The following is a 23,330-nucleotide window of genomic DNA, read 5'->3' as shown; positions in this document are numbered from 1 at the left end:
CTCGCTCTCAAAACATTGGCGAATGATTCCAGTTTGTGGTCACATGACTCTCCTCGCATCCGTGCAATCGCATGCAGAGCAGCGACAAGTTGCGTATGCGCACTACTCACCAAAAAACCACAATGAGCAAACACAGACGGTCTTTTTTAATGGGTTTTTCCATTAGTGTAGATGCAATTGAAAAAAAAAGATCGGTCTTCAAAATGGTTTTGGGGCTATGTAAACGAAACTTCTATGATCAATGTCTTATCTCACAATTACAACCAAATTTCTTTCTCTGTTTTTCATTCATTTGCTGACCCTAGACAGATATACTAATGAATAAGTTTTGGCTGGTGAATCAGGATACCCCCGTCTCAAAACAACAGCAAATATCATCAAAACCATATGACTCTTTATTCAGCTAGTCTGACTCTTCATCAGCCCACAGTTGCAATTGGCTGGATATTTGGTCGAGATAATATCCTTAAAAAATCTTGGTCTTGTTTAAAAAATATTCCGCTATTTCCCAAATAGCAGGCTAATTTGCGCCCATCTGAGCTAGTTTGTGATGAGCGTTTCAGTTTGGTGAAGACACCATTTTGACCTTTGGGATAATATCCCGAGTCTGAAAATAGCGGGCTGTTTGGTAATCTCCAGCTGATGAAAACAGGCCTTTTGGGCCCATTCACACCTAGAATCATCCATCACTCAGAGCATCCTCAGTCGGGTTAAACAGGATAACAATGTGGGATACCACAGGAGCACCCTACAGATAGAGATTCAGACAGAAGACTGCACTCGGAGGTGTGAAGTGGTGATCAGAATGACCACATAAAGGGAGCAGTTTCACCTTGGCTGCTAATGGCATACATGTGTATTAATTATAAAATCAAATCAAACTGTAGAGGGCTACTTTTGCTTTGATTCACTTCATAGGTTTTGCTTAGTTTGTATAAAAAGTCATGTGATTAAAATAAAGAAAAAAATACTGATTATTGACTATAATTCTCAAGCAACCTTCTCAAAGGATTTCCAAGTTGTGTTTCACGGTTTTTGCTAACTAATAATAATATCATACTTCCAATGATGCTTGTAATTGAGTTTGAAAGCGTTTGAAAGCGTTTGAAAGCGTTTGAAACTAATCTGTGTTAAAAAAGTAGTGAAAATTGTAAAAATAATGCACAGACTATCTTTCCCCGCAGGACTGGTAGAGAATGATTCTATTGGTTGAACATGATGAGAGTGAAATCTGACAACATTCCTTTTTTATGGTTATCGCATTACGAATTGGCGTGTCTTGGCAAGATAAAATTAAGATAAAAGGATTCTCAGTACACCGACTTAAAGAATTTAAGGATATTTTATGTCACTGAGATACAAACAAATCTCAGAATGCGGCCCAGTTGGTTTAGTAAGCAAAAGGACGAATTCTTGGTCTAAAAAGAAGCAATGCGTAACAAATTCAAAATTAACAAAAGTTTCGCAATAGCGTTTAAATTGCAAATGTGAACAGGGGTACAATATAACTCACTACCTGACCCAGATAATGTACCCAACAAGACGCTTCCATCCAACTCTGCTACAAATGTCTTCAATTTCTAGGAGACACCAGTTGGGGCTTAGTCCCATGTGTTCTCTTTCATGCTGGATCATTGACCGTTGTCACGGCCTGGGATTACTACAACCATTATCATGGTCCCAACGGGTGTGAGATATTAAATGGGGTCACACCGAGGTGGAATCCCAAATGAAATCTGAGAAGCTATTGAAATTCTCTTCCCTTCTTCTTCTCGTCTATCAAGCTTCTCAGGCCAGGGAAATAGATCTTTGGAAATGATTTGACAATTTTACAGCACAAAATTGGATCGCAAGATCTTAATCACACAAATTGACCGCTTTTGTGTTGTTGCCAGGTAGCAAATTGATTTTTATTGCCAAGTCACTGATGAAATTATGAAAAATGCCAAGAAGTGTAATGGAGTTTGAGTTATAATTTCAAAATCTGACCGTACAAGAAGTGCATTTTCAAAGTTTACAGAAGAAAGGATCATCCTGATATCCTGATAATAACCAAAGAAGATATTCTGGAGTGACAAGATTCTGAAGAAAATGTCTTTGCAAAGTGTCAATTTATATAAAGTTAAATTGATACACCATATCAGATAGCTGACCAATGAATGGGTTGTATAACTTTACAGGGGAAAAGTTTCATAAGAAAAGGGAAGTGCTTCAATGGGAAAGTGCAGCTATTCAAGGCCTTTTCCAGCACACCAAATCTCTGGAATGTGTACTTGGGGTATTCTTCTCATAATAATAATAATAACTGATGATAAAGTATTTAGCTATTTCAATTAGTAGGTGCTTCATGAGTGCTTTCTTTTGTCTACAGACTGGTCTGACCATGGACCTACTTTGTAGTAGGTCCATGGTCTAGGTCCATGGTCTGGCACAGGAAAACAATGACTTCCTGAAAGGCCATTTTAAAGAGGAAGTCCACTATGCTACCTGATATTTTAACAAACACACTAAAGTCTTTAGGTTTAGATGAAGAGGTTGCAGAACCTGTATAGGAAACAGCTGTGCTTACACTGTTTAAGGCCTACTACTACTCATGCTTAATTAGTACTTTAAACATATGCAGTACAGGCCTTCATGAAAATATTCCACTTAATTTACTTTTCATTTTTCATATTCTATTATTATACTGGTAAGTGAGTGAGTTTTGATACCGGTAAAAAGATGGTTGTCACATGAACAAAAGTCAACTTAGGAATAAAAACTATCAAATTAACTAGATTTTAATTCTAGAAATTGAACACAATTTAAGTGATCATTACAGTCAGAATTGTAGGGTTAAAATTAACCATTATCAAGTAGTACATTTCGTCCTTGTTTTCACGAAGTGACGGTAGTGAGGAAAATCGTAACGCAAAGTGAATGCAATTTTTTTTCACTACCGTCACTTCGTGAAAACAGCGACGATTTGTTGTAAACAAAGATGTCCCAGGCTAGCAGTCAAGGACTGCTTCTTAAAGATACTATGTCCTATTTGCAGGCCAAACAATGAAAAGGTTAAATTCCAACAGCATTTGAAAGAATAGTACTAATTTAGAACTTCCTTCAAACAAAAGGGCTTGTAAATGTCTTTTAGTGGGAGAATAAGGAGTATCAGTTGTCGAATCGACTTTAGTGATTGCAATCATTTCAGTTGTAGCGATTTTTAGACCTTTTCAGACGTTTTGAGCAGCGCAAAGATTCAATCAGTTTAATTTATGAAGAGCACTTGTAAAACAAGCTTGTCTTTTTCACTATCATCAACAGCATGTATCATATTATCTATGTGAAGCTACATATATTGCATACAGTACAGGCATGTGTTATTTATCAAGGAAAGACTGATTTGTCGCAGTATGGACCAAAAGTGCCAATTTCCTCATCATATTGCACAATTACACAGCACATTTGAAAATAGACTCACTCATACAGCACACCATGATTCAGAAACATTGAAGAAATTCCTGTAAACACTTGGGCTCTGCAAGACTGCATGGCCCCTGACGATTCACTCAATCGTAACGTGTTAATCCTCACCTTACAGTTTGAGTTTCTTCTCATACGTTAATGGCGTTGGTATTTCATTCAGAAGATACCCGTGTTTATAAGAAACTGAATTCAATGAATGCTTCAATATCATCTACATTTATAAAGTTATCTTCAACATGAAGGAAGTATAGGCCCACCTAAAATGTGAGAAAATACTAAGTTCACCATCTTGCCAGTGTTCAAATTTCCCATAATCTATATTCACATTGCCAAATACATATTTCCTGATCCTTATTGGCTAACCATAAAACCAAAAACTTTTGCATGCATGAAAATTGTGGTTGAGAGTTCACAAAAGCCATAGTTTCGGGAATTAAATACGGTACTAATAATCACTCGAAAGAAACAAGAACATCTTCCTGATCAATATAATCTGAAAGTACATAAAGAGATGCGCTGAAAATGATCCATAAAAAATGGTGAGATACTTGCTTGCACTTTTCATGAGACATTGACCTTTGACAGAAAGAGGTAAAAAAAAAAAAAAAAGAAAGATAGAGATGGAATGAAAGAGAAAATCAGAAAGAGGGATATAGATGGAGAGAAGTTCAGGTTATGGTGTAGGTATAATTCATCACTTAATGAGGCATTGAGATATCACTTTCATCACCTTTCATCCGAACTGTTTTGCGCCTATCAATCTTCATTCGTACATGGTTCTCTCTAACTCAGATATGATGGCATAAACAACCTTTCTGAAAATAAACCATGTGCAGCAAAATAGACGTTCTTTGTGAGTATACCTAGTATAAGAATGTCTCTGGCATCATCAAAATATGCTATTGCATACAGCAGTAGAATTATACATGAAGAATATGACAATGATCTTTTTTTATATATTGCTTTCTATCAAAATATGAAAATATCAATTTCATTTATATAGTTCTCATTAATCTGCTGGCTATTTTTCCTCTTTACCCCCCCCCCCCCCCCCTCTCTCTCTCTCTCTCTCTCTCTCTGCCTGTCAGTCTATTGTTATGCCACTTCCTGTGTTCTTTCAGTCTCTTTCTATCAGTCTCTTTCTATCAGTCTCTTTCTATCAGTCTCTCTCTCTATATATATATATCTCTCTCTCTTGCTCTATCGTTCTGCAACCTTCTGTCTGTGTTCTTTCAGTCTCTCTCTCTCTCTTTCTCTCTGAAGACAAAAATGGTTAAATGCCACCAAGGAAAATGGTTAAATGCCACCAAGGAAAATGGCAAAAACTCTTCATCACGTTAATTGATGTAATAGAGTAACTGACAAAAACCCTGGATTATAGTCAGCACTGCTGCTAGCTGATCCTTCAATTTTAATAATTGCACCTATGAAGCACTTGGGATATTACTGATCCGAGGGACCCATGTGTATCTCTATAATGAGCACATAAATCACATGGAAGACAATCACAGTATGTCCGGACTGTTGAAGTAGCCTGTCAGCTTTTCATGCGGGCAACATTCATCCTATTCATGTCAATTACAAAGTTTAACACACTGCATACCACAGCTATCCTCTTCTTTTGTGTCACACTCCTAGATGTCTTTCAATGTATCTCATCAAACAGACAATCTGTATTATTTACAACATCATATGATGAGCCTGCACCAGCCTCCCCCCCCCCCTTAGCACTTCAAAGTTCAAACATCTTCAGCAGCAAAATAGCATGAGAAAAGTTGTATATGCTATATGTTTTGAAACCTTTTAACTTACACACAATACACTACAGTACACAATATGTTTTTTACCCCAAATAATATTTCAACTTGCCATTTGTTTACAGTAGCTTTGTTTTGATGGTTTTCTGTGAAAAGTCTAAACATGGCTGCAGTCCTATAAATTACAGTAGGCTAACATTATTGCGTGAAAGCATAATACAGGAACCCAATCCTTTTTGTTTTGTAAGAGCAAAAACTACCACCTGAATACAAAACAAGTGTTATTTATTGTGATGCAAACAAAAAGAAAACATACAGTACGTGTAGAAGCTGAAGTAATACGCTATTATGCTAAACAATAGAGAAATAGTTGTTTGTAATTCATCTTCAACTTTCAAGTGGAGAGCAGTTACGAGAGGGAACACTTCACTTCCCTTCAGACATTTGGCCATAAGACTGGAATAAAGTCATAATGGAAAAGCAGGAAATTAGCTCTCTCAACACACACTTCCAATCCATTATCGTGACAAACTGCCCCGTTTCTCGCTCTAATTGTGATGTGCCAATAACATAAAAGCTGCTTAAATTTAAAAGAAGCCCTAAACATAAGATTTGAGGATTCTTTCCCCCTCCGGCGGCTGTATGCATGCATAAATTCATGAACTTTGGAATCAAAGCAATATTACGTATGCACAACACAGCATAAACTGATCATCAACACATACAAATTGATGGCACGCTTCCATCATTTCTACAAAGAAAATTCTATTTTGATTTGACTGAAAACGCTTTTAGAATTTTTGGTTTCATGTTTAAAAAACAGAAAACCAGTATCATAGTGCTTTTCTAAAAAACATCTCTTATTGTTTTTCTTCTACACCTGCCCCCCCCCCCTCTCTCTCTCTCTCTCTCTCCCTTTCTTTCTCTCTCTCCCTTTCTTTCTCTTTCTCTCTCTTTCTCCCTCTATCTCTTCTTCCCTTTCTCCCTCTCCCTTTCCCTCTCACTCTCTCTCTCTCTCATAACCATGCATAGCCATGGCGAGAAGGTGAAGGAAGGACTGATGACCAAAGTCAACATAAAATTTAGGTTAAACCTGCAGTATCATGCATTATCTTCAAGAAAGGTGTCAGCTCTACAGTGTATATGAAAACATTGCAATCACAGGCCTTACACAGGGCTCCTTAGTTGCTTTTTCTTGGTGGGGGTCCACTTTTGATTTTCTTTTTCACAGTCGGTATTCTTCTTCTTCAAGATAATATGCAATGATAAAATTTGGGGTCCTAACTTTTACTTTGGGTGGCTATGTGTTCTGTGTGTCTGTTTAATGTTGAGCCTTGTCTAATTCCACCCAACAAAAAAAGATGTTGTGTTGCCCTTTAGGTGCCAGCACCTGGGTCGGTGAGTGGTCAAATTTGTTTCTTTCTCTTTGCTTTTTTTTTTGGCTGATATCATCATCTTTTTATACTTTAATACATATCTTTTAATTTGTTAAACATTTTTTTTAATCTCTAAAAAAATTAAACCTTTAATAAAATTTTAAGATTATTGGGTCAGTCGCAAAGGGCAGTACAACAATTTTTTTAAAGCGTTATGGCTGTTTGGCATGTGGCATGTAATGTACACAACAAGGATAGGAGAGGGAAAAGTGTTTCAATAATAACAAAATCAATTTTAGCACATAACACAAAGGGGAATATATTTTCTCGCAGACACAAATCTGATTCTAACCCACTATGAAGTCAAGTATGATAATGTTTGATAAAATCATACGGTCGACAGAGAATCAGGGACATTTTCCCGAATCATGTGACGATCCAGACAATGATTTCTTGAGCTGGAGGCTAGCAATTATCACTTGCCGTTGATGTTATCACACATTCTCATTACGGATGCAGAGCAGATGCACAGTGTCAATGTTAATGTTCACCCTGCTTGGTTGTTTATGCCTCATTAATTATCTGAGTTGCACCCTTTTATTACAGTGTTAGTAGGGTTTTGAAGGGGGGAGGAGGTAAAATTGAGCATCACACTGTACAATGGCTGATGATTAAGAGAAGGAATATATAACAGATGCATGAATACAATAGAAATAATGTGGGCCTACATTGTTGTTTTAGTTTTTTATGGCATGTATCATTCATTAATGAATATTTACGCTTTCTAGTCTCAGACTACAACAAAAAGAAAGCATTCCCCCTGTAATAAAGCTCTATTCATTTAGATCAAAATTATGTAATACAATTTTATAGAAGGTAAGAAATATGTAATGATATTAGTTCCAACTGATTTCCCCCTAAGACTGGGGGTACTTGTATGCCCTCTTCATACACAATACAATTCAAAGATACATAAAAACAAGTTTCTGTATACATTTTATGAGGAAGTAATGTAACAATACCAGGGTAATAATATGATTGCAGGGCCCTTTAGGAATAAGATACTGATGAGGCTACCCTAGATAAACAAGACATATTATTACTATTGTTATTATTATTGATATTATTACTGTAATTGATATTGTTATTATCATTGTTATGAGGCTACCCTGGGTACACAAACATCATATGATTACTATCATTATTATTGCTTTTGTTGTTATCATTGTTGTTGCTGTTGTTGTTGTTGTTATTATTATCATCATTATTATTATCAAAATAACTACTTTTCTATTGCAAAGCAGAGAACATTTAATTTGACACTACTATCAGTCATACACACATGCACTGACTATACTAGTTAATATGTGATATTGCAACAAGGTTGTATAGAAACATATTTGCAATAATTATTTTTAGGGTAACATGATGGAATTTTCTTTTAGAACAGAGCAAATGGGAGGCAACCTCACAATATACGTCACAGAGTTGCCAATTTGTGTTTAATTGATGACAAATCTAAAAATTCATAACTTTCCTATTTTTAATAGGATTTTTCTCAAACTATCCCTGTCCTGTTCTTCTAATTTTCCTGCTTCTAATATTACCAACTGAATATCAGGGTAGACATCTCCCTTTAAAATGAGCTGTCATTATGTCACACTCTCTGATAGGCAGTTGTTATCGCAAGATAACCTCAAACAGCTAATCTCCTGTGGCATTCCATACCACATCTAAATCACATAAACAATTGCCTCTTCATAACATTACTGTGTGGTCCACAGAGATTGACAGCATTCAATTCTCTCATTTCAGACTTCATTCATTCATTCATCTTTAGCAAAGCTGGAGAAAGCCAACCTTTTAAACCAAAATTTCTTGCCTATGTTTGCTATTAAAAAATCAAGTATACAATGATTATCACCACAGAGCTTAGCATTTAACCTACATTTTTATATTCAGAGATAAATAGAATATAAAAAGGGGGGTTGAACTACTGAAATGGCATAAGCCACATAACATTTTGTTACAATGAGTTGAAAACTGTCAATAATTGTAAACACTGGCAGTTTTCACTCAGGGTACAACTCTTTTTATTCAGCATTTTTTCCAGCTGTGTTGATTTATCATAGTATCAAATCAAAAACCAAATTTGCTTAGAGTTTCTGGTTTTACAGGATAGCTGGTCTATTGTTATTTGTTGAACATGCACATAGGAATTAGGATCATCATTCTAATGTAGCTCTTTGTTACCAAATGATGAGTTCCACTTGGGTGAGAAGGTTCACCATAAATTACCCTATTCCTTCATTTCAACTTGTCTAGTCCCAACATTCCATTTTCCCCTATTGCACAATTCCACATTCCCCTGTCCATATACTACTATTCCTAGAGGGCTACCCTGGGCATATGACGGCCATCTACATGTATAGAAGTTCCAGGAAATACAATTAGGGGTTCACAAAGGCCTATATATATTCTCTTGTCACAGCATCTCCCTATATCTACATGTACATACCAAACGTGATAATGAACTTTTAAAACGCCAACATGCACATTTATGTGTATTTCGGTTCTTTCTGTACAAGCAGAGTAGGCCTATCTCTCTACTAATTTGTAGGTTAATTCCTTCTATTGGCTACCTACCTCTTTCATCTTCTGTGGACAAATAAAATCCATCTGATTGTAGCGACTGAAAAAACATCTCATGAGGTATCTACTCTGATATAGTAAACACCAGAGGTATAGAACATATAGGCTGAAAGTCAACTGTCAAATTAAAGATGTTGAACTTACATCCACAGCACACTGCACTTCAGGATATTTCTCTACAACTAACAACTAACAACTTTCTAACATATACTCAGTTGGTCCCTTACAAACTACGACAGCGACTGATTAAAGGCATCGTTTAATAATGTTAAATCTGAGATGCACGAGCCTACGTGTTGTCAGTGTCTGTGATATAGTGTAATATTGAAGCCCTAAAAAAAAATCGCGCTTCAAAATGATCAAGAAGTGCCTCAAAGAAGTAAAAATCTTTGAGTGACCGGTTTTAGCATACTCATTTTCCCCAATAGACTGTAGTGTTATGAAAACCGTTAGACAAACGCAAAATTTGGTTTCTGTTTCCAATCATAAATATCTTGATAATCAGACAGGCGATCAGCTTGTAAAAGTCATGAGGTTCCTGACTGACCTAAAGGTTTATAATTATCATTGCAGCATCACCTAAAATCCGGGATTTTGTTTGAAAATCTGAGACAAAGTTACCGGATCCCTTTAATAAAGAGCTTTATATTATAGTATGAAATAATATGTTTGCAACTTCATTCATTTCTAAGACAAAAGAGACTCATTATCAAACATGTAGACAATCATGTAGACAAAGAAGACAAAGACAAGGTGCTGTAAAAGGAGTGACTGTTGTGAAGATCTTGCCACCAATTATTACTGCAACAATGTACATGTACGCTCCAATAGTTCACAGACGTCCCTTTCCTGACGCTTCAGTTATCAGGGTTTTTTATAGCAACAGATTGAATAGGAACAAAGCTTTCACCCAAGATGACAAATTTCTCGGGTAACTTGCAAATTAAGACACAGAATTTAGTTTCTTTCTTCACTTAATTTCACCTCCATTTTTTCCTCGATCCACCTCCCGCAGTGGGTATGCTCTCTCTATTCAAATGAGGCGTAAGGCCTGTCTTCACTATCTCGAGATTGCCAAATATCCAGCTTTTTGAACTATCCCGATCGCAAACTATCCAGCTAATTTGCGTCTTCATCAGACCGAAGTAGCAATTAGAAGGATATTTGGTCAGGATTGTCATCCCAAGATATCTTGGGATAGTTCGCAAAATATCCCACTATTTGGCAAAATATCCAGCCATTTGTCCCGTGCGTCTTCACTAGACCAAAGATTCGCAATACGCGCTAATGCTGAGCAAAATATCTCGAGCTAATTTCTCAACGTCGAGTTTCAAGTTTCCAGGTCGAATCTCGAGATAGTGAAGACGCGATTTGTTACTTCGGCATTATGTCCCAAATCAGAAATAGCGGGCTATTTGGCAATCTCGAGATGATGAAGACGCGCCTATACAGAATTTTTGAATGAATTATTCCAGGATTGGCCGAGTGACCTTGATGATGCAGAGCGTTTGAGGATGGTATGGGGGCAAGCCAGACACAACAGGGATCCTTCCTTCCATCTCCATCAAGTCTAGCGTCTTCATCATGCTTCACTTCATTTCTTCCACAAGTTACTCCCGATTACGCTTGGTGGGCTTCAGGGTGACTCACATAATCTAACCATACTGCCCTTATACAGAACTGGTTTATTCCCCTCGGTCTTCATTAAAGGGAAATAAGACCCGTTGGAGGAAAATAATCTTAGAGGAAAGCAAAAAAATCAAAGGAGTAGACTGGTGAAAGTTTGAATGAAATCGGACAAATTATAAAAAGGGATTTTTTTTTTTAAGGCAAACACTACAGGTATGGGCACTTCAAATGGGCCCAATCAGTAATCTCTCTATGATGTAGTGGAGGAAAACATTCCCATTTGTTCCAACACAAAAAATTACAAAAATTTCAAGTTTTCAAGAGTTTATGACTCATAAGGGTCCATTCTCTTTAGAGGACCTATAATAATATGCAATCCATAATATATTTGGAGTAGTGCCCCAAGGGAAAAGGCACTTTAGCAGTAAAAAAAGAAATTAACTATATTTTTGTACATGACAAACAGGAGAGTTATATATCTGCAACTATGTCACGATCACTGACTAAACTTCCAATTTGAGATTCACTTAGTTATATCACAATAATCAATCATAAATTTTCTTGTTATATTGTGCTGAGTTATTTTACACTTTCGCCATTCTGATTATCATATTTTCTGCTTTCATAAAAATGAACATATTATTAGAGTTGGATTGCCCTTTAAAGCCATCATGCTTGGGGAGCTGTTCATTATTTTTAGATGAAACCCTATTGGTTTACCTGGAAAGGCTCAAGTATCATTTCACAATGCAGCCATTATGGTGACATTCAAGATGTTCTCATTAGAAAGTAAAATACTTAAATATTCAAGATGAGACACAAGAGACAAATTTGACAAAATAACAAGACATTTTCTCCAACTATTGATCTCCAAACAAAACAGAATTGTTTTGGGACATATTCTTGAATTTGGCATTCTCTAATTTTAAAGATCTTTACAGAAAGTTGTCTTTGACCCACTAATGACAAAGTTCCAAAGTTCATTATTTTGACAATTTAATTTCAATACTAAAACTTATAAAAGTACATTAGCAGGAGAAACAAAAAAAAGAGCACATTTCAACTTTTAAACACACATTTTTCCCTTGCCGAATCCTGTTTCACACCGGATATTTCAAAACAGAAAAAAGATTTTATATATTGGCAAAATATAGCCAAATTAAAGTCAACGTGTTGCCATAAAATATTCTGTATTTCTTTTTTCCCTTTAGAAGTTTCAACATACATGTCAGATACGATTTCCTACTTTAAAATTATTTTCTTACATTTAATTAATAAATTTATTCAGTCTAATTTCTTATCCAATCAAATCTTTCACTATGTCCTATAATCATTGCAATTGCAATACATCCAATAATCAAAAGCAAAGTAGAGAGAATTGCAATAAGCTGGATTACAAAGAAGATTACCGTTAAGATTTAAAAGAGTTTGCTATTGATCAATGTTCAAGAGCTGGCTCTCCAAATGAGTATAGTCATACGCGAGCTAGGGTGTGAGAGTGAGACCGTCACACATGATCGAGGCAGTCTCAGAGTACGACGGTCATACATGGCAGAGCTTAGGCATGGTCCGTCACTTCAAGTATGTCATCACTAGTCCCAAAATTGGAACAGGCCCCGATACGGGAGAAGATAGCCAGATCACAAACGAATGGCTAATTATCAGCAAAGATGCAACTCTCAGGCTAGTGAAAACCCATCTTCAATGATGTTGAAAGACTAGATCATTAAAATTAGAGCTTAGAAAACAACAATAACCATGTTCACATTACAGATTATGTATGTTTTAGAACTTGTTTTCTAATATGATTTGCGAGCTTGCATTATAATATCAAACTCAAGTTGAATCATAACTGATTAATCACAAACACAAATCTGAGATGGAGCCCTGGCAAGAAAAAGAAGCAGTGATTCATTAAATCTATTCTTAATGGAATACCCCTGCAATCATTTGTCTTTCAACTGTCTCCAGAATGTTTCTGGGAATTATCCAGGATGTAAACTCCAGCAAATTTAAACAAAAATAGTGAAGAAAAAAAATTGAATATTTTCAATTCTAACTATAAGTGAGAACCCGTCTACTGGGGGATTTTAAGGAAGATGTGATATGAATAATGAATCGTAATTAGAGTTTCGTATCCAAGGCACTCATACAGGCATATGATTTGAGGTGTAGATCGGCGTATCAAAGATATACCGTGAAGATCCTCTGCCTAAGCACTCATCCAATTGTTACCACTAGATGGCAGTATATAACAGAAATTCATGACAAACTTTTTTTTAAACCTTCCAAGGTCAACTAGTCTCTTTTAGCCATTTAGCAATATTTTGTTCATATTCTACATTATTTTAGATCTAATATGAAGACATGATGTCATGGCATTGAGTTGAAAATGCTCACGAGCTCTGGTATCCATTTCTTTAATGAGTAATCAAGCGGGAGCTGAAATCAATACGGCACATAAAATGTAATTGGTATGCAATTAAATCACAATGACAGTAAAGTACTTACATGTACTCTTCTGTAAGTGCACTCCATAATTTTTTTTAAAGATAAAGACCAGTTATGGTCATGTGATTGCTTTGTGAAAGAAGCGGTGTGGAAGCGATCAGAAAAGGTTGATCATCTAGCATATAAGTATTGGTGTGTACTGCAAGCTTCTGGAATCATCAAAATGATAAGAAATTTGGCCCAGTCTTGGTAAAGTAACAAGCACTGTACACATAAATATGTATATGGGACTACACAAACATGTGGCACAAAAATCTGTCCCGATTTTTATGCTGTTACCTGCCATATTTGGAATATTAGGGCATTTGAAGAGCCATGCTTTTCAGGGAACACCTTTTATCTGATGGTCTTCCACACTTGCATAATAACAATGATAACACTTGCAAATTACTTTTCACCTCTTCTCAGAACACAACCTTCTCTTTAAAGATACTGTGTCCCATTTGCAGGCCAAAAAAATGAAAAAGTTAAATTCCAACTGCATTTGAAAGATAATTAATACTTATTTAGAACTTCCCTAAAAAAGGTGGGGCTTGAAAATGTCTTCAAGTGGGAAAATAATGACTATTAGTTGTCAATTCGACTTTAGGGCTATAGAGCCCAAAAGTAATAGTCTTGATTTTCAGACAATTGTACCGAATGGTCATACGTTTTATGCTGCGCAAAGATTCAATCAGTTTAATCTTGGCCATCACAAGAAGTGGGTTATTGATGTAGACAAATGCTCATGTACCCTTTACAACTCTTTTCATGTATGTTATTACCAAAGAAGAAAAAAAGCCAGTCAGTCACTCAATAGTGTCTGACAGTGAAGTCTAGCAAGTAAACAGGTTTCCTTGCATAATTTGAATATGAGGACACTGCTAACGTTTAAATTTCACAGATAGGACATACATGACATATTCATAATTCCTGCAAAGTTCTACAGAATTTGAGGTTGGCTGCAAAAGGGACATAGTACCTTTAAAGGCCTTTTATGGATCATTTCTTTGCACATCACCAAGAATGTACATTGTACCACATTTGGCCCTCAGCCATATCTAGATACATAACAATATAAAAACACACAAATTAAACCAATGCAACTCCACTTATTCTTTCGCGCAGTTACATAATTATGAATCACCGACCCCAAACACGAATACAAAGTCCTCATTGCGAATCATTGTATATCCTTGCATTGTGACTAATAGCTCTCCTTTCACTTTGAAACTGGACAATGGTCAATCTCAATGAGACAGGTCAAAAGATTTACAGGACACTGTCCAGAACATTTTATAGGAAGCATTACATCAGTCACTTGAAAACCACAACAGGTAAGTGATCATAATGAGTCCAAAAGGGTATGTGAAGCTAGAATAACACCGAAGGAATCACTATCCAGTCAGTCTACAACGTCTCATGATATAAATGGTATTAAACTCCACATTTCATCAACCAATATTTTTCTTTCAAGAAAAAAGACACAAACTTTTCTTTGTCAAAAATAATATGATGATGTAAAGTGAAAAAAAGGGCAGATTAAACCTACATACCACTACTCCGGCCTACAGTGCTTACAGGATTGAATATGTTTACAGGACACCAGTGGCATTAGTAGTGTCCTGGTATCATTGCTAGTTTACTTCTTATCTCTCAAATAAATTTGCTTTTAGCTTAAAAAGTTTAAGCCTGTAAGTTATCATAACAGTTATTTCAATTACAGATATGGGTCCAACGCTACACAAATATGTGGCATCAGAATGTTGCCCAAACTTCAATGTGAAAACTATTTCTAGTCAAATTTCTGAAATAGTAGAGCATTTGAAATTTTGAATAGATTTCATTTTTTTTTATATTGATATTCTTCTAAATGCAAATTTTTAAAAAGGGGAAAGCTTACATAATGCTTCACCTCCACTGGAATTCAATCTTCTCGTTAAAAACCAAGAGACACCCGAAAAGTGCAGTTTGTTTCTCTAGAGACTAGGGTCTGTGTACTTCAGTCCTTCTGCCAATATTGACCATCCTGCCCCCCTTCTTGTACAGTGCTACTGGGTTCACTGTTTGGTAAACACACGACTTAGACATGGTCAGTTATTTGCATCCCAATTTGGTTGGTAAAATATGAGTGTGTTTAGTGTCATGTAGACTCGTAGAGAGCAAACCGAGAGTGGAGTTGCTTGGCTTCTTCAATGAATGAATTCTATGTATACACCTGTAGGTTATTTTTCCCTTCTCTCTTTGTAAATACAATGTTCATGTAGGCAGTGGACCCTGAATCGTCATCAACCTTTTTTGAAAAACGATACTCATCGCAGTAATATCACAAAGACTTTCAAAATATCAGCTACATGTACAGGGCAATTTCAAAGCCCTTTTGTACATTCCACAGAAATTACGTTCAGATTACATAATAAATCATGTTTGTAACTTCACAAACTTTACAAGGTTGATGCCTTGATGGACAACGCTATTGAATTGGCCTAAGTTAATTTTATGATGCAATTGTGCTACTCAAACCTATTTGTATTGATAAATGACAAATTATGGACAATCATACAAAAAATATAAATTATCATATACCTAAGCCTACATGTAATGTAGCATACATTTTGCTCAAGTGAATAGGAAGGGGATTATCTTCAGTCTAGCCATTGGTATGAGCAAGGATTTGTGCCTCATAACAGCATAATGGTGCTGCTAATGAGATCTATCATAAGCCCCATTACCTACACAATAACACATGGGGTAATCTTGAATGGGATGTACAGGTATTGTAGTATGCTGGTTTTTGTCTGGCACAGTCTCTAATCAATCATACACATAAGCTTAGCACATCCCTGATCAACAGTAAGCAAAGCTGAACGTAAACCTTTTTCATTTTTGTTCGCATCTGTACGTAAGCCAAAGAAATAAACTTCAAAATTTTATTGTTATCACATAGAAGAATCTAACCATCTGTAGTAGATTAAACATGCTATTTTATAGAAATTCTCCTTGTAAACTGTTTACTGTACTCATATCACAATTATGATTAGCACCGTACTCATATCACGCTTGTGATTAGCACACTGCCAAGACTCCAATTGTAATACTTTTTAATACTTTTTAATACTTTTTAATACTCAATACTCAATACTCAATACTCAATACTTAATTTCAATTTTTCCAATATTACAGTTAATTGAATTCTAGTATCTGTATACATTTTATTTGTTTATATGTCAACATTTATTCATTTTTGCTAGCAATATTTCATATCTTGTATTTTTTTTTAAAATCTTTTTTTGTTGTTTTGTTTTTTTGTTATTACTTTAATGTTTTAACTTAAAAATGTATTCATTGTTATATATTTGTCCTCATTTGCTATGTTATCTTTATGTTTTTGAATGCTTTTTATATTGATGTAAACTTGCATTTTTAGTCTTCGGACTTGTTGACAAGTAATGAATAAAACCTTATTTGAACTTGAACTTGAACTTGATGTGCTTTCTCTCACTTTGCTCGCATACAGGTGCATTCAGTTTTGTTTGGATTTGATTTTGTGCTCATCTCATTTGCCCATCTGATTGCCTTTTTTTGTCAACAAAACTGTCATAAACAAATGATATTATGCACAAGGCAATCAATAAGTCTGATTTATTTCAATGCGAATGTATCATCGAATCACAAGTCTTACTTTTTGCCTACCACAAACAGTATCAACATCCCCTAGCAACGAAAGTTCTGCATTCTTCATCCGTCATCTACATTGTGACCATGAGTTTAACTCACACACATCATTGCCAGGCTAAGCATATTTGTACTCCATGCCTCATCAAAGATTGGAACATTTGTGCAAAAGGTCTAACATTTTATTAAAGGGGAAGTCTTCCGGAAATTAAGTTGGTTTCATAGTAGCAGAAAATGAGAGAAACAGGTCAGTGAGAGTTTGAGCAAATTCTAATTAAAAGTAAGAAACTTGTGAATTGTTGAAGTTGCGATCAATCAAACAAAAATTCGCAATACACATCAGGGTGGACTTCCCCTTTAACATAGACTAATTACATGGATTTAAGTACATGTACTCGATCATATGGCAACAATTTAGACCTATCTGGCTATCAGCACAGTTGAGATACACACCATCATCTATTTCCTCTCATCAATAAACAGGATTATGTAACATGGCAATTGTATCTTTGATGTATGTTGCTAATAGTCCCTCATTAATCAAATAATTATAAAGTGAATTCCATAGCTGCTAATGTACACAATTAAAACAATAGGTTTTCTGGATAGCAGGGCTTTTTGCTTGTAAAATGTACTGATTAGGTGCAGAACATAGATGTAATCACATTAACATTCATTCATCAACCATCAACTATGGAGATACATATTAACAGGCAGATTATTCTTTTACAGAGACTGAAGAGCTCAGGGAAAACAAAATGCAACAAAGAGCCCCCGAAAGTCATAAAAGAGCCCCCCCCCCCCCCAAAAAAAAAAAAAGTGCATGGAGTTCAACACAAAACAAACTAAAAAGTGTTATTTTCATGAAAGCAAGCAAAAGTAGCCCCCAAAATTTGTTAAATAATTTTTTCCCTGGAAGAGCTCTTGGACACTACAACCACATTTATCACTTACAAAACAAAATATTGCTGCAAAAGTTTTGACTCTGAAGAGTCTGAACATGGATGACAAATACATGCACCTTGAAGATTTACAAATATTGTCAGAAACTAATCCATTAGCCACGCCCTGGGAAAAATATTTTTCCCTGGAACAGCTCTTGGACACCACAACCACATTTATCACTTACAAAACAAAATAATGCTGCAAAAGTTTTGACTCTGAAGAGTCTGAACATGGATGACAAATACATGCACCTTGAAGATTTACAAATATTGTCAGAAACTAATCCATTAGCCACGCCCAGGGAAAAAAATATTTTTTCCCTGGAAGAGCTCTTGGACACCCCAACCATTTCACAAAACAAAATATTGCAGCAAAAGTTTTGACTCTGAAGAGTCTGAACGTGGACGACAAATACATGCACCTTGAAGATTTACAAATATTGTCAGAAACTAATCCATTAGCCACGCCCAGGCGCAGCATAGCTAGATGGAACATGCTGTTCCAAATGGATTAGAGAGAAGGGAATAATCAAGTATTGGGATACCTTGAAGATAACTCCCAAAGGATACATCACTTTGATGGATGTACTACTCTCTCTCTCAGCATTTACAAAGTTTTCGCAACCATTAGCAGTGAACTCTGCACTATTAGCGTCAGCCATTTTGTGGGATTGCTCAAATTTGGAAAGTACCACTTACAGACAAATTGCCTCTAGTGTCTCTTTGTAGAGTTAATTACTAGTAGAAAAAAGAAAAGTATACCGTATTTGCCGGCGTAAAGGCCGCAGTATTTTTGGAAGAGAAAATATCAAAAAGTCGGTGTGCGGCCTTTACGGCGAAAGAGGGAAAAAAAAAAAAAAAAAGTCAAAACCAGCACAAATTTGTACATATGGGACTAGATCTACGAACGGAACAATAACTATACATTTACACACATCTTACCAACAATTTTATCTTGCATTGTTGACATGAAGACGAAAATAAACTTCCAAAAACAACATTTGCCGATAGATTTTGATCTAAGTTCGTGCCAATGCATTGCAAAAGTAAAAGAAGGGCCCGTTTAACGGAGCAACCGCGAAGCATCCAGCACGCGAAGCATCCAGCAGTCCATAAATGCAATGGATGCGAAAATGCATGAAGCACAAACTGAAAAGAGCATAACCTCCTATTACGGGTATACATATAGGCCATGCCTTCTATCAGATCCGGGACAACTCGGCCCGCTGCAGTTTTTTGTCATTTTACCCTAACCCAACTCTAACCCTAACCCTAACCCTAAACCTGCAAAAACTTACTGTTTTTGCAGCAGGCCGAGTTGTCCCAGGGTCCAAGGTAGCCAGACTCCCTTCTTTCATGACAGTGAGGAAGAAACACGCTGTTTGTGAAATACAAACCCATCTCTAAAGTGACCAGTTTGGTCAAAATCTATCTACAAAGCAACGATGACATACATGTACATCTACAGTATATACCAGGTATACCTTGTACTGCGTTTCTTTAGAACATAATTAGGTTGACATTTGAGAAAAAATAGTATTATCATTTGATGTTTCAGGTTATTTCTGTATGTACAACAGAAAGATACTCTAAATCGAATCGAAGACCAGATTGAAACAATGGAAGGCCCTTCTCCAAAATTCAAGAAAATGTTGGGCTTATCTTTAGAATACCCCACCAAAAAGAAGTACTGGTATGTCAATTGGTCGTCTAACCTGTCATTTAGTACTTTTTAAAAAAATCGCACTTGCCCACAAACACAACAAAATAAAGTTGAGCTAATAATTATTTCTATGCTTCTACATGTACATGCTCTTGCCCATATATTTTTAGGTATGTTAAACAATATTTTCATCCATTTTTCCTTTTTCGTAATGACCCACTCTTAAAATCCATCCCTGTGAATGCTGTCAGAAAATAGTAAACACATGGCGTAACTGCGCATAAAAGACTGGAAGCGACATGGTCACCAATCTATGCCAGAGTGCATTTGAAATGGGGCCAGAACTTAACACACAGGTATTTTCAATATATTGGCGATAGCGAGAATTCAAGTACTGATGGATGCAATCTTATTTTTTCTCTAGATGTCCTTGAAAAAAATGAAGTTCATGGAATGATAGCATCCCTAGACACTCAGTGCAGGGGAGGCTCTTATGTGGCTAATAATATAGTCATAAACCATACATATATTCATTGATTGTAGTCTTTATTTCTAAACCTGTAATGGCCAAGTTCCCTCAAATATAAAGATTGTATTTGAAACTGATCAATAGACGATGTCTATACCTTTAAGGAGCAATAAAACAATGCTTATCAATAACATCCTTTGTTGACCTGTTTCCTCTAGGACTGAAGTACAAATAGGAGCAACACAAAGAATCTAGGCTAGAGTTGATCGTAATACAAGCCGACGATGACGTGTGATGTACAACCGCACTAGGTCTGCACGTGAAACTAACCTGCTTCCACCCCCCTATCTATCTCCTAGCCACAAGCCAGCCCCCTGGAATCGATCTGTTGGTTGCAATAGATAGAAGTGGGCAACAAAAGCAGGGCACGGGGTGATCAATAGCGCCTTTCAGCATCGCACAATTGGAAGAAAAGAGTGCTACAAGAGCACCATTACGTGATTACAGTAAACAGATGGCCCAAAGAAAGAGGCACGCTCCCCCACCAATAGATTATGCTTATGAGGTCCCAGAAAGGTCCTTACGGTTGGTCTGCATGCATTTCTAATTGAGGAGCACTTATTGTTGGCAGGCATGTGCTCCTATTTGCATGTCCTTCTCATCACACAATCATATACAATGGTACTTATCTATTATCAATCTATTTCATCGTTATTCAGTGAAATCAATTGCTTGTGGAATATGAATGCAAGATTCAGAAATACTTCTTTTCCCCCAGGTCAGTATGTAAACTCTGATGTATGAGTATTTGTTCTTTGCTTTTATTATAACAGCCTTTCAATCATGAAAAATTATCAAAGATTAAAAATGGATGATTATAGACAAGTGAGAATACACAAAGGAAGGACGATCTAGGATGACCTGGTTACATGTACATGTATGTCCTTGCAAACTCCCAAAATAACTGTTTGTCTCATGACTCTCATCTAATATTGTGCTCTAGGCCTTCTTGAGACATGAGAGGGTATTTGCGTTAATGATAGTTAGCTACTTTAGTTAGCCACTTGACAGTACAAAGATACGAAGATACCCTATTAATCACTCTGACTGCTCATGTTTGAGAGAGAGAGGGGGGGAGGGAGAGAGGGAGGGAGAGAGAGAGGGAGAGAGACAGAGACAGAGAGATAGAGGGAGAGAGAGAGAGAGAGAGACAGTGACACAGAGAGAGACGAAGAGAGAGAGACAGAGACAGAGACAGAGAAAAACAGAGACAGAGAAAGACAGAGACAGAGAAAGACAGACAGAGAGAGAGAAAGCATGCTTCACATTGTGCCCAAGGCTTTGCCTGAGGTGTATCAAACAGAATTGTTTGTTTCAAGGTGGGGTGGGTGTACTGAGCTTATTTACTGTCTTGGGGTTGTATGTACTGTACAAAGCAATCTGTCTGTCATTATTTCCAAGGCCCATATTAAGGAGCTACATGTATTAACAGAATGCTAAATATAGTATATCGCTATGGTTGCAGGACAACAAATGTCCCTTGGCAAGATCTCACATTTTGATCTGCCACTCTCGATCCAGGTGTAGGATGTAGGCTCAAAATCTGGTGGGATTTTTTCTCTAAAATGTACCATGTGTTGAGAAAAGTTGTTGGATTTTTTGTAATAGCTCGACAAAAAAAATCTGCAGGTAGTGAAAGTCCAATTTTAAGATAAACAGATACGTTTTCAGCTGTGTTTAAAATTGCTCAGTGGAATCTAACTTCCTCACATACACTGTAGGAAAGAAAGTGTTCCAGAAAATGGGTACAGTATGATATATTACAAAAACAGAATTTTATTATCATTATAATATTATTTTTTATTATTTTTATTGTAATTTTACTCTAATTGAACACATACTAAATTTATTAATTTGGCAACAAAAGAAAAATACCTGAACCTCGAGCATTTTCATTTGGAATCCCTGCTTCAGGGATTCAAGGTTCGTTATTTTGCTTCCTTGCTATTCAAGAGGCTGGCCTGCGCCTGGGAGCTAGGCTAGGGTTGACAAGTGCTCCTTTTTAATCCCCAGACCATAATATGATATGGGCTAGTGGTTTTTTATTATCAGGTTCTCATTTCTTTCTAATCTAACATAATAAATGTCTTCCCCTGAAAATCTGAACACCTCTCTTAGATGGAGATATCCATCATCCGTCTGGTCTGGGGAATTCTTTAATAGAACTGACATTTGTCAACCTTCCCCATATGTGTACAGCCTGGTGTAGAGGAATAAAGGCGGTCATTGGAACAATCGTCAATATCAGAGACTGTCTGGAGCTTTCGGTCTCAACACCTCAATTCTTAGTCTAAATACAAATCTGGATCTCTAATTGTAGTACATAGACATCTACTACATATCTATGACATTGGGAAAAGCATTAATGTTAGCTCACTTCAGCTCCCTTTAGCTCACATACTGACTCGCAAGCAGTCAAGCACTAGAAAAGCCAAATTCAGTCCATTAACGTAAAACAGGTGGTCTCTCTCGTTACACGTTTAGAATCGACTACACTACAGACCACGCAGTGGAGTGCAGTGCGAAGCACGGGCGTGTTCCGCGGCTGCACAGAGGGTGCACAGAGGGGGTAGTAATGCATACCACTCGACTCGGAGCCCAAAACTTTCTCAACTTCTTCGTTCGTACGGTTCAAAATCATTCAACATTCATGCAATTCTAGACCTAGACAACAATACACGATTAAACAGGACATGTTACCAACACTTACCTGAAGTTAGCATCACCCTTCTGACAAATATTCGATCCGAATTCACAACAAATGTGTCCACAGACTAATCAGTAATTTTCAGAGGTACGTTAGTGCACCTGCGACTGTACATATTGTACATGCATATTGCAAATTGGTAAGAAGGCCCCGCACGAGTGAACGCATGGATAACTTGCATGGCCGGTACTGGAGATAATTCCACACATGCATTGATCATTTGGCGAAATGTAAACATCTCGTGTGGGGTCTACCAGACCATCCCATCAAAAATGGTATTTTCGTCTTGTGGGATCTTCTGGTCACTTAGTGGGGGGGGGGGGGGGGGATGGCCTACCGATACTCAAGATTGTCGGTAAATTCGCCCTCATCCTGACTTCACCAAGTTTGTGTTCTTTCTTTTTTTTTCTTTTTTCCCTCACCTCTGCTTCATCATGGGTTCA

At 36.6% G+C, this 23,330-nt stretch overlaps 1 long non-coding RNA gene across 1 annotated transcript in view; it reads right to left on the bottom strand.

The window, feature by feature from the left end:
- The window catches only part of LOC115919182, a 58,267-nt gene extending 35,194 nt beyond the window's left edge, over positions 1 to 23,073 (bottom strand). Inside the window, exon 1 of the long non-coding RNA XR_004061740.1 lies at positions 22,891 to 23,073. This is a non-coding gene — a long non-coding RNA (uncharacterized LOC115919182). The remainder of the gene's footprint in view (positions 1 to 22,890) is intronic.
- Between the last annotated feature and the right edge of the window lie 257 nt (positions 23,074 to 23,330).

This window comes from Strongylocentrotus purpuratus, unplaced genomic scaffold (genome assembly GCF_000002235.5).
Source record: "Strongylocentrotus purpuratus isolate Spur 01 unplaced genomic scaffold, Spur_5.0 spur5_scaffold_6, whole genome shotgun sequence".
In the NCBI taxonomy this organism is placed as follows: Eukaryota; Metazoa; Echinodermata; class Echinoidea; order Camarodonta; family Strongylocentrotidae; genus Strongylocentrotus; species Strongylocentrotus purpuratus.
This window is presented reverse-complemented; position numbering and strand designations above follow the sequence as displayed.